Source organism: Dama dama, chromosome X (assembly GCF_033118175.1).
Source record: "Dama dama isolate Ldn47 chromosome X, ASM3311817v1, whole genome shotgun sequence".
Classification (NCBI taxonomy): Eukaryota; Metazoa; Chordata; class Mammalia; order Artiodactyla; family Cervidae; genus Dama; species Dama dama.
Genome location: NC_083714.1, coordinates 90,090,616 through 90,103,514, shown reverse-complemented (window position 1 = coordinate 90,103,514; position 12,899 = coordinate 90,090,616). Strand labels below are relative to the sequence as shown.

General features: G+C 48.9%; 1 long non-coding RNA gene and 1 pseudogene across 2 annotated transcripts in view; one reads left to right on the top strand and one right to left on the bottom strand.

The window, feature by feature from the left end:
* LOC133052400 (uncharacterized) overlaps nucleotides 1-3,463 on the bottom strand; it is a 33,773-nt gene extending 30,310 nt beyond the window's left edge. The window contains exon 1 of one of the 2 annotated variants that reach the window (XR_009692045.1): nucleotides 3,410-3,463. This is a non-coding gene — a long non-coding RNA (uncharacterized LOC133052400). Of the gene's footprint in view, nucleotides 1-3,291 lie in introns of both variants that reach the window. The other variant, XR_009692046.1, reaches the window with a different exon arrangement.
* A 141-nt stretch (nucleotides 3,464-3,604) lies between these two features.
* On the top strand, nucleotides 3,605-7,601 carry LOC133053111 (uncharacterized protein CXorf49 homolog; annotated as a pseudogene).
* Nucleotides 7,602-12,899: the final 5,298 nt, after the last annotated feature.

Genomic DNA, 12,899 nt, shown 5'->3' with positions numbered 1-12,899 from the left:
TTCTTCCCTGGAGAACTCCCATGGACAGGGGAGCTTGGTATTGCCGAAGTTCATGGGGTCACCAAGAGTCAGACGCACAACTGAGTGACCAAGCACAACACACACAGAGGTTGTAAGAGTGGAGCCCTAATCCCAAAGGATCTGGAATCCTTATAAGAGGAGGAGTTACCAGGTCTCTCGCTCTCTCTCTCTTGCCTCCATACACACACAGAGGAAATGTCATGTGAGGAAACAGAGAGAAGGTGGCCCACTTCAATACAACAGGAGTACCTACACCAGGAATTGAACTTGCTGGCACCTTGATCTTGGACTTCTAGTATCCAAAACTATGAGAAACTAAATGTCTTTTGTTTAAGCCATCCAGCCTGTGGTATTTGGTTTTGGCAACTCAAACAGACTAACACAGGGCCCACAACCGAAAAAAGGGTTTAGAGCGACTGGACCCACTGGTTGCCAAAAACCCATCCTGGACATTCATGTTTCAATACAACATTTTTAGATACTTGCACATTTCTTGAGTTCTTGCTTGGAACCGTGCAGTATATCTTTTATTGCAACATACTTCCTTTTATAATAGTTGCATAACACAGATTTGTATCTATATAAACCCACGGACCAGAGTTTAAATCCTGATTCCACCACCTACTAGATGTTTGACTTTGGACAAGTTATCACTTGTTTGTGCCTCGTATATAAAATAGGGATAAGATTCGTGTCTACCTCACACGGCTGTTGTGAGAATTAAATGACATAATGCATGTAGAGGGCCTAGCACATAGTAAAGTTTCAACAGATATTAGTAGCTTTTATGATGAAAATGTAAGTAGCAGTCAGGTTTTTTTTTGCCCTTATAAACAGCACTGTTGTGAGCGAACTTATTTATACAAAGAGATTTTTTTTCAAAAATACTTACCTAGATTAAGTAAGAGAAAAAGACTAAAGTAATTAAATAAGGGGATATTACAACCAATTGGACAATAGCAAACAGGATTATACAAGAATATTATGAACAACTGTGGCAAGAAATTGGACAACCCAGAAGAAATGAATAAATTCCTAGAAACACACAATCTACCAGAACTGAATCAAGGAGACACAGAAAACCCAACAGACCAATAATGAGATTGAATCAGTAATGACAAACCTCCCCCCCAACACACACACAGAATCAGGAGCTGATAGCTTCACTGGAGAATTCCACCAAACGTTTAAAGAATTAATACCAATCTTTTTTAAATGCTTCCAAAAAATTAAAGAAGAGGGAACACTTCCAAACTCATTTTATGAGGCCAGCATTATCCTGATATCAAAGGCACCAAAAGAAAAGAACCCTACAGGCCACTTTCCCAGACGAATGCAGATGCAAAAATCCCCAACAAAATACTAGCAAAACAATTCAACGGCACATTAGATGGACTATGTGCAATGGTCAAAAGCGACTTATCCCTTGGTTGCAAGGATAGTTTAACATACAAAAATCAATCAATGTAATAAAACACATTAACAGAATGAAAGACAAAAATCACATGATTATCTATATAGATGCATAAAAAATTCAACATTCCTTAACGAAGAAAAACAGTCAACGAACTAGGAGTGGAAAGAAATTACCTCGACAAAATAAAGGCCACAACTAACATCACACTCAGTGATGAAAAACTGAAATCTCTTCTTGTAAGGTAAGGAACAAGGCAAGGAAGCCTGCTCTCACGATTATGTTAGTATTCAACAACTGGAAGTCATAGCCAGAGCTGTCAGGAAAGCAAAAGAAATAAAGGCATCCAAATCAGAGACAGATAAAATTATCTCTGTTGACGACAGCATGATTTTGTACATGCAAAACTCAAAAGATTACACGGAACCATACACACACACAAATGCACACAACTGGTAGAACTAATAAACAAATTCAACAAAGTTGTGGGACACAAAATCCAAAAACAAAATTAAGTTGTATTACTATACACTAACAAGAACAGTTTGAAAAGGAAATTAAGAAAACAATTCCATACATTAGCAGCAAAAAGGGTAAAATACTGAGGAATAAACTCAAGCAAGGAATCAAAAGACTTGTACACTGCAAACTACAAAACATTGCTGAAAGAAACTAAAAAAGACACAAATAAATGGAAAGGCATCTGTCTGCACAGACCAGAATACTAAATATTGTTATAGTGCATGCTACCTGAGGTGTTTAATTTTATGTGTCAGCTTGACTGGTCCACAGAGTGCCTAGATATTTAGTCAAACATTATTCTGGGTGTTTCTGTAGAGTGCTTTTCCATGAGATTAACATTTAAATCAGTCAACTGGATAAAACACATTTCCCCCTGATAATGTGGGCGGGCTTTACCTAATCAGTTAATAGTCTGACTAAAACAAAAAAGCAACCTTTCCACATGTAAGAGAATTCCTCCTGCATGAAAGCCTTTGGATCTGGGACATCAGCTTCTTTTCCTGCCTTTAGACCCAAACTGAAATATTAACTCTACTGGTTTGGTTCTTAGGCCTTCTAACCTGGACTAGAGCTAAACCACTGGCTCCTCTGGGTCTCCAGCTAGCCAACTCACCCTCTAGATCTTGGGACTTACCACCCGCTTTAATTGAATGAGTCAATTCTTTTACACACACACACACACACACACACACACACACACACACACACACACACACACTCCACTGGATCTGTTCTTGTAACACACTACCCAGAGTGATCTACAGATCCAATGCAAACCCTATCAAAATCGCAATAGCTTGCTTTACAGAAATAGAGAAACTCAGCCTAAAATTTAAGTAGAATCTAAAGAGAACCTTAATAGGGAAAACAATTTGGACAAAGAAAAAGTAGAGAACTGACACTTCCTGATTTCAAAATATTACAAACCTACACTAATGAAAACTGTGTGTTACTGCCATAATAACAAATAGACCAATGGAGTAAAATAGAGATCTTAGAAATAAACGCTCACTTTTAGAAGACGTGCCACGCAGTGGACTTCCTGATAGAGGGGAAAACATAGCTTTTTTAGATCTTTGGATCAAAGCAAGGACTCTGGAGTCAGATTGCTTGGCTTCAATTCTACCACTGATCCCCAAGGGCCAAATGACCGTGGGCCAGTGGCTGAACCTCTCAGTACCTGTTTCCTCACCTGTAAGAGGCTGGTAATCATTAGTACTACAGTGCTGGGAGTGTCACAAGGAAGCATTACTATTTACGAACAGCACTTAGAAGAGTGCTGGGCATGCGGTCTCTGCTGTATAAGTTGCTTTTCATAGATTCTGCCAAATTACCTCCCAAATGGATTTCTTGCACCACCGCCACAGAGGTTTGCCCCTAAACTCTCCCACTCTCGGAATGGTTAAGCACTTGGAAGAGGTGGGACAAGAGGCTTGACAGAGGTATACTCACAGATCACCTTCACCCGCCAACTGGCCAACTGCCGGGATGGCTCTTGGGATTGGCAGCAAGCCAGTGGAGGCTCTCGACCCCATTGGTTACACCTCGAGGGGACAACCAAACAAGGCGCGTGCTGGTTGGCAGGAACCGGACCAATGAGGAGGCGGCAGGGCTGGCGCGCTGAAAACCTCGCGTCATTTGCGGCCATCTCCTGCGTGCTTGACGGCGAGCTCCAGACGCCACCCACCACACCTGCCCTGACCGCCACCACCGCCGCCACCGTGACCAGGTTGATAAATCGTCGCTGCCCCAGGTCCGGCAGCCACCGAGATCGCGACATGAGCTCCCCAGAAAATGAGGTGTCTGTTTCGGGAGTGGGATTCGGCTCAGAGCAGGGAGAGCAGACCAGCGGCCTTGAGGCTGGCTCCACAGCCCCGCGGGGACCCGGTCCCGGCCCCGAGCCAGGGGCACCGCAAAGCAGCGAGGGTGAGGGCGGAAATGGCTTCCCAGACCCCGAGGGCTTCAAGTCAGAGCGGGAGGTGCTGGAAGCGGGAGGGCCGGTGCTGCGGGGCCGCGAAGGCCGGCCTGGCTCCCCGGCTGACGACCAGGGGGACGCCCTGCAGCTGGCTGACAAGTCAGTGGCGGCCATCCTGCAGCAGCTGACCGACCTGAGCGTTCTGAACACCCGCAGATACCTTTTCCAGGGGAGCTACGTAGTCGGCGAAGTGTCTGCCTTCTGGGACCTCAAGGCGTGTCCCCCCAGTCGAGGCGGTGCCCCCCAGAGGTGTGGGGAAACTGCACAGGCTGGTGCCGTCCCTCTCCAGGTTGCCGGGCCCAAGGCGGACCGGGCCTGGGGGAATGCTAAGAGAGGCACTAAGAGTAGGTTGAACATGGCTGTGGATCGCCAGTGGCCTCGCTCAGAAAGCCCAGCCAGGCTGCTGCCCAACCCCGAGTCCTCCGATGTGTTCGGTGAGAGATAGCTGATGAGGGTGAGCATTTATGCCAAAGACGGAGGCCAGGCGAAGCTAAACAGACCCGAGGATCCCGGGAACACACCCAGATGCTTGAATGTTCTCGGCAGGGAGAATCTCCATAATGTGCCAGGCCATTGCCTGTCCTTGGCTCCACGAGGGTTAATTTCAATTGAGGGCAGGCAGGGCGATGCAGAGCGGGATGACGCCTCTCCCCCTAAAAAAATGCAGAGCGTGCTCTGGGTGACAGGGAGCAGCCTGCCCAGCTACCCGGGAGTAGCAGTAGCATCAGCTACTGCAGCTGCCTTTACCGGCAGCAGGCCGCGGCCCACTCCTCGGAGGAAGGGGGTCCAGGAGAAGAAATCCCTTGGGGGCGTCTCCAAACCTGCCTTGGGGAGAACCTTCCCTTCCTGGGGGCAGGGAATCTCGGCCACTCCCCTGGAACTGGCCACCTTCCCCCCAATCTCCAGCATCCCGCTGCTCGGGAGGTCCAAGAAGTATGCCTTGATCCCTTGGGGGGCGGAAGAGTCCAAGCACACCTTCGCTGGGAAGAAACCCGTGACTAGGCGGGCCTGGGAGTCGGTGGCAGTAATGGTGGTGTCTGGAGAAGACAACAACCCAAATAGAGACCCATTCACAAAGGGCCAAGTGAGTAGGCCAGGCCCCTCCTCTCTCCCCACTCTTATGCCTCCTACCCTCCCCAGGGCACAGGTCTTCACCCCTTGTCCCTCTCTCTATCCCTCAGGGGTCTTCATTGGGTGGCCCTCGGTCACTGGGTCATTAGGATGCCATTGGGGTCCTTTTACTAGGGACAAACGTTAAGGTAGCACTTTGGGTGTGCTGGACTCAGTTCTCCACCCTTGGCCGGTTTCCAGCCTCCTCCACCAGGCTGCCGCTGGAGTGGAAGGGAGAGCTGGTAGCTGAATGGATTTGAGGGGACCCCCTAAAAGCTTCACAGAGCTTCGGTGTTTAGACGCATCACTTTCTTGAATCCTACTTCGTAGCTATTCCCCAAACCTTCCTTGCAGGGGCCCCAGGTTTTCTCAGTGCCACACTGCTGTCCCCAGCTCAGCTCTGCCTGCTGGCCTGGGGCTGACTGACAAGAGAATGTGCTAAAGAGATCAGCCTTTCAATTCTCTTTCCAATTCCCTGCCTCAGCTCGGTCTTGAATCACATGAGCTCTCACACACACAGACATAGACATATAAATGCACTGGTACACAAACGTGCATGCATACACACATCCTTACTCCAGATCAGTGAGAAATCTTTGTTTTTAGCTGACCACTGACAGGCCATGGTCATCTTGTCCATTGGTGCATCATGGAGAACCCAGCGGCACCAACCTCAACATCAGAGGCACACAGGATTCAGGAAACTCAGAGCCCGTGGCCATGAACAAGGGAGAAGTCAGGCCCAGAGGGCCTGGCCCCTCAGGTGAGTGTCCTGGGTTTTGATTTGGGAAGAGGGGGCCAGGGGTGAGGGCAGAAACCTCTATCTCTGACTCTTTCTCTCTCATCTGGGGGCTCAGCCTTGCTCCCAGTCCACTTCTCCCATGAGAAACAGGGTGTCACCAGGGCTGGACCTGGCTCCATCACCTTCTGTGTGGGATTTGTTTGACAGGGGTGATCGGTGGCAGTGCCCCAGCAGCTACTCTGGGCGTCGACCTGTATGCTAATAGCCTTTTCTGTGAAGTGCTGTTTGCCCACATTGGTCTCCCAGGTGCTGGCTGTGGCTGCTGCTCTGGGAGACTCGAACCCAGAACCACAGTCTTTGGTGACCATTGTGGTGAAATCGCTGCCCCTGAGGAATAGGAGGGGCAGGCCCAGAGAGAAGGTTCGGGCTGCCTGCCAGGCAGAGCAGGGGACGCCTAATGCTAGCAGAGGGTGGTACTGCCTCACTTCACATTAGACCCGGCCTGGGCCTTTCCACCTCACCGGGTACCTGAGAAGCTGGATTGTGTGTCCTTTCCCTGTCAGGTGACCAGGAACCAACTGACCATCCCCCAAGACTGAAAAGTCAGCCGCAGCCACCCGGAAGGCAGGGCTGTCCTCGGGTAAAGCTTCTTCTGGCTCCTGGGTATGCACACGCAAACCCCATGGTGGGATCTGGGTCCAAGTGCAGCTGACATGTGTGGGCCCCCCACCCCCATCCCATCCCGCACCGCAGGGAGGGAGCCCATCTCGTTTCCACTGAGGAACGTCTTTTGCTTGCCAGTCTAGACACCTGGCTTTGGGATGGATGGCCCGGGGGAGAGGAGAGGGGAGGTGGGTGTATACTAACCATTTCTCTTCCTCCTGTGTCTGTTGGCCTAGTGTCTGGTGCTACAGAGAGAAATAGATGACCTTAAGGAGCAACTTGGTATGAGGAACCAGGGACAGAGAGACGCGGGTTTTTAGTGCAGAATCGGGTGGGCCCGTGGGGTGAGGTGGGCTGCAGGTGCAGGGGGCCATGGTCAGCATTCCTGTGGGGAGGAGAACCTATCAAGCCTGTCCCTGGAGCATGTGGTGCATATTCAACTGGGCGTGTGGACAAATCGCAAAGTACTGTGTGGACTGCATGCACACTCTGCCAGCCAGACGAGTCCTAGACAGCTCCTGATAGGACTTGTAGAGATGCCTTGTTGATCTGGTGTGGCCTCTAAGGGTCTTGTTGGATTGTTTGCGAGACAATTTTTGTAAGGTTTGGGCGTGGCCCTGAGCTTGAGAGCTGCCGGCACATTATGTTTCCTTTTAGGAAATGGCTCCACATTTAATTCCGGGAGTGGGGAGTGATCAGGCCCAGAGCCCTTTGCATCGGGGCTGGGGGTATGTGGGTTTCAGGTTGCAGGGCTAGGTGGTTCCCCACGGGGACAGGGGTTCAGGCTTCTATGTCTGTCTGTCTGGAGCACCTGTTTATGCCTCTCCCTGTTGCAGCCTCCAAGTGGTACCTGGCTGACAAATTCCAGATTGTTTGAAGTGAGTGTTACACACTGCATACCCCTTCCCACAACATTGGCTGTTGAGCAGGACTGTGGGCTGGCCCTGGCTTGAGGCTCTTCCCTGACTCTGCTGTTTTACAGGTTGAGCTCAATATCTTCCTGCAAGAGGAGCAGCTGTTACTTCTGGGGCCTGCGAGCTGCGGCCAAGCTTGTTGCCTCTCGTTCTGCCTCCACCAGGGCATACTCTGCCCCTTGTTTTGCCCCCTCTCTAACCCAGTGTCACAGCATTGTTTGATTAAAGGACTTCTCATGTTCTGTGTTCTTCCCTGTCTCTGGGGGGTAGGGGTTAAGGGAGTGGGAGGATGCCTGCTGGGGAGCTGTTCCACATCAGAACATTTTCCAGAATAGTACCTCTGGAATCTGTGTTGGGGACTCTGGGTCAGCCTCTGCTACCATCCAGGCCATCAGACAAGCGGAGCCCCCCAGTCTGTGTTCTGTGTTGGCTCTGTCTGGCCACATTGGCATGTCCTCGCTTTTCCCTGAAGGCCTTCTTCTGGTTCTCTAAACACCCTCCTCTGGGGTTTAGCAGTTTCCATTCATTGCTGCCATTCTGCCTCCCTGTCAGAAGGAACTCATGACGCCCTTACAGAGCTCCAGTCTTTCACCCTTCCCTCACTGCACTCGCTGTCCTGCTTACCCTGACCCCTCTGGTTTCCTGTCAGAGCACCCTCGATCCCTCCCCTGGCTTGCCATCGATGACCTTGCCTGCATGTTTACTTAAGCAGGTGGCAGGTGGTAACAGGCACAGGTTTGCTCATCTTCCCCCTTCCTGGGCCCTATCCTCTCAGTGGAACCCTACCCCACCCCCCGGTGCCAGCTTGGAAGCAGGAACCTGCATACTCTCCCCCTCTCCTGTTTAGCACTCACCCCTGAGACTCAGGCACCAAAACTTTTGCTCCCACTTCCTCGGGTTCAGTAAAGGGCATGAGAATGAATCTTGGACCCAGCGAACTGGGGAGCAGGAGTGAAGGTATAGGGAACACAGGAGAAAAGCTCAGGTTAGTTGCTGAGCTGGAAGTCAGGAGAGGCGTCTGGTGCCAATCTGGGGCAGAGTGCACCCTGACAGCTAGAGATGGATGGTCCAGTCCTTGGAGCTTTCATATCCTCTTTGCCCTAGCCAGGTGACCAGCCTACACTCCTGCAGCCTGGATGTCTCTCTGCCCTTGAGTGGAAAGGGGCCTGTCAGGCTCTATGACAAGTATGGTTGGTAAGTCTGTGTTGTTACAGGGTCTCCATCAAATACTGTTCCATCAGCCCCATGACATAGATTTTCCTGCAAATGCTATTTCCCGGAGTGTCCCAGCTCAGTCTCCCAGACTACTTGTTACGGCACCCAAGACAGAGTGAAATCTATGTTCAATTTCCGCCCCCCCCACCCTGAAGTTTGGGCAGGACTTCCTTCTCTCAGCTAAGACCCCAGGGCTGTGTCAGCCTGCGACTCAGAGGGACACATTTGTATTTGAGTGAAGTGAGGGTAGGTTCTGCCTGACTCCCTTCCTGAAAGACCATGGTTTTATTTCACAAAAGAGGGTATGATGGTGGGTAGCACATTCAAAGCTTGTGCCTGGGCATCTCTCTGTGTGAATAAAAGTCATCAGGGATAATGCCCCTTGAGGCAGAAAGATGTGATTCAGGCAGTAATGGAAGTAGAGACTGGTCCAGATTCTGTAAGGCATTGAGTGAGCCAAAGCAAGGGTCGGATCGCCTTTATTCAAGGGGTGTTGTCACATTCCCAAAACATAGAAGGGGAGGATGCAGTTCACCAAACCTCAGGACAGAACATCTCAAAATGTTGGAGTCACTGGAGGAGACACTGGATCCTAAATTGCAATTCTGTGGTGTCTGCCAACAGCTGAGGGTGTGGATGAGTGAAAATTGAAAGGGTACCTGGGACATAGCTGCCTATCTTAGAAACAGGAGAACCCCCCCCCCTCATTCCTGCAAACTGGTTTACTTGTGGGGAGTTAGGGGTGACTGCAACTGAGCAATGGGGAGCACTTGGGTCCGCCCTTCCCCCATGTTCTCATGGTGACTTCCTTCCGGGGCTCATGGTCTGAAGTCAGGTGGACAGAGCATGACGTTTGGGACAGTCGCAGACCTCAGGGTCAGAAAAGAACATGCGCGTGACTTACACCTTCCACTCAGACCCCTCCCTGGAGCAGGTGGGCTTGATCACTTACTTTACAGCTGATCCAGTGGTCATTGCCTGGTGGTGTAGCCCATCTGGCTGTTGTCCGAGTGAGTAAATTTGGCAGAGACCGTCCAGCTGAGGCCTCTGCCCACCGAGACATGTAGGTAAGTTGTGCCCAGGGAGAAGTCCAGCACCAGCATCAGCACCACCCTTGGGCAGAGAGGGACCCGGGACTGTGGTCACCAGGGTGAGGAAGTGGAGAAGCTCATGGAAGTGAAGGTGCAAGGGCGTGAACACAACCCCTCGTTCACTTTTTACCAGGCTCCCTTCCCTCCTCTGAGCACACAGTTCAGACCAACTACCTCACTATAATGTTGCTGGAAACATAGACATCACAGGCCTTGGCTCAGCCCCAAGCCTTCCACTTCCAGTGGGAAATCCATGGCAGGGCCTGAGGCATAGGTTAAAGAAATCCATCTGGGCGCCAGGAGGTAGGAGGAATGAAGAAATCCGGCCTCATTAAGTGCACCCCTGTTGCCTATCCCCCTCATGCCCCTTCTCCAGCCTGGGAGACAGTGACAGCTGCTTTGGAGAGCCCTCGGCCCCATCCTGCCTGATTCTGCTACCTGTCCAACACCTGGGAAGATGCTCCCTCCCCATCACACCCACACCCCACCAGTACCAGCCCCAGGTCTACCTCTCTCTCTGGACTCTTGAAGGAGATTGGCACAAACAAAGAAGGTAGAGTAGGTGAGTCCTGAAGAGGGAGCCTGGGGTGGTAAGCACAGTAATCTTGCCCCAAAGATGTCCAAGTCCTAATCCCTGCAGTTGGCTTGTATTTTCCTTTGCGTGGTAACAGTGGGTTATGCTTGCAGATGCCGTAAAGGCTGCTACTGAGCTGACTTAATGTGAGGTAAGTCTCACCTGCATTGGCCAGATCCGGCCGGGCACACTGGGCCTGCCAGATTTTCCACCTTGACTATCCCTGGGTAACTGTCCCAGTCCCTGGGCTGTCCGAGTGTTTGAATGTCTGTGTTGTGCTTGGTGCCCTTGTGCTTGTGCAATATTGAAGGCCTGGTAAGTCCTGCTCAGATGCAGATGAAGAACAGACCTGTAGTTTTGAACGCCCCTTTTGTTCCAAGCCAATCACTTCTTCCTCCCTAGTCCTCTTGAGGTATCTGCCAGCCTGACTTTTACAATGATGATTAACTTTTTAAAAAGGATTTACTATTGTTTTTTCATAAAATGGCCCTTCCAAACATAAAAGATTAATTACATTGAATTAAATATGAATTAAACAGACTATACATATACCGTTGTGGAGAGTGTAATCCTTCAGTATCACAAATAATGATGAACCAATCAACCCATGTTAACTATACTCAGGTGACATAAATGTACATTGCACATCCAGAAGTCACCTATATGTTCTTTTCTCTGAGGAATCCAAATGGATAAATCTCCATACTGCCCGATTCCATTTACTTCATTCTTGAGGAGGCCAAGCTATAGACACAGAAAATAGACTGGGGATTGCTGGGGTCTTGGGCTTGAGATTAGGGTTTAAAATACCAAAGTGCATGAAGCAATTTTGTAGCTGATGAAAATATTTTTTATGTTGATTGTAGTGGTGGTTCCATAATAGAATGTTTGCAGGCACTTAGATTTTGTGTGTAAATTAATTTCAATAAACCAATATCATTTAATAAATTGTAGAAAGTACATTATAAGTTCACAATTAGAGAAGAAAAAGAAACAAAGGGAATCCAGAATGGAAAACGAAAATTAAAACTGTCACCGTTTGCAGATGACATGTTACTATACATTGGAAATTCTAAGGATGCCACCTGAAATCTACCAGAATTCATAAATCAATTCAGTAAAGTTGCAGAGTAGAAAATCATTATATAGAAGTCTGTTGCATTTCTATCCTGTTCATGGGGTCCAATCCCAAAGAAGGATAATGCCAAAGAACATTCAAACAGCCATACAGTTGTGCTCATTTCACATGCTAGTAAGTGAAAGTGAAAGTATTAGTTGCTCAGTCGAGTGTGATTCTTGACAACCCCATGGACTGTAACCCACCAGGCTCCTCTCTTTATGGGTTTCTCCAGGCAAGAATACTGGAGTGAGAAGTCATTCTCCTTCTCCAAGGGATCTTCCTGACCCAGGGACCAGAACTCATGTTTCCTGCATTGCAGTCAGATTCTCTATCATCTGAGCCACCAAGGAAGACCCTGGTGCTTAGTAAGGTGATGCTCAAGATCCTTCAAGATAGGCTTCGGCAGTATGTGAACCAAGAACTTCCAGATGTACAAACTGGGTTTTAAAAAGTCAGAGGAACCAGAGGTCAAATTGCCAACATTCGTTGGATCACGTAGAAAGCAACGGAGTTCCAGAAAAACATCTACTTCTTCATTGACTATGCTCAAGCCATTGACTGTGATCATTATGAACTGTGGAAAATTCTTAAAGAGTTGGGAGTACCAGACCACTTTACCTGTCCCCTGAGAAACCTGTATGTGGGTCAAGAAGCAACAGTTAGAACCGAGCATGGAACAAAGGACTGGTTCAAAATTGGGAAAGGAGTATATCAAGGCTGTATTTTGTCACCCTTATTAAATATCAGAGTACATCGTGTGAAAGCTAGGCTGGATGAATCAAAGGCCGAAATCAACATTGCCAGGAGAAATAGCAATAAGCTCAGATAGGCAGGGGATACCACTCTAGTGGCAGAAAATGGAGAGGAACTAAAGAGCCTCTTGATGAAGGTGAAAAAGGAGAGTGGAAAAGCTGACTTAAAACTCAACATTCAAAAAACGAAGATCGTGGCATCTGGTCCCATCACTTCCTGGCAAATAGATGGGGAAACAGTGGAAACAGTGACAGACTTTATTCTGGGGGGGCCCCAAATCACTGCAGATGGTGACTGCAGCCATGAAATTAAAAGATGTTTGCTCCTTGGAAGAAAAGCTATGACCAACCTAGACAGCACATTAAAAAGCAGAGACGTTACTTTGCCGACAAAGGTCTGTCTAGTCAAAGTTATGGTTTTTCCAGTAGTCATGCATGGATGTGAGAGTTGGACTGTAAGGAAAGCTGAGCACCAAAGAATTGACACTTTTGAACTGTGGTGTTATAGAAGACTCTTGCGAGTCCCTTTGAATGCAAGGAGATCCAACCAGTCCATCCTAAAGGAAATCAGTCCTGAATATTCATTGGAAGGACTGATGCTGAAGCTGAAACCCCAATATTTTGGCTACCTGATGCAAAGAACTGACTCACTGGAAAAGACCCTGATACTGGGAACGATTGAAAGCAGGAGAAGAAGGGGACGACAGAGGATGAGGTGGTTGCATGGCATCACCGGCTGGATGGACATGAGTTTGAGTAAGTTCCAGGAGTTGGTGATGGACAGGG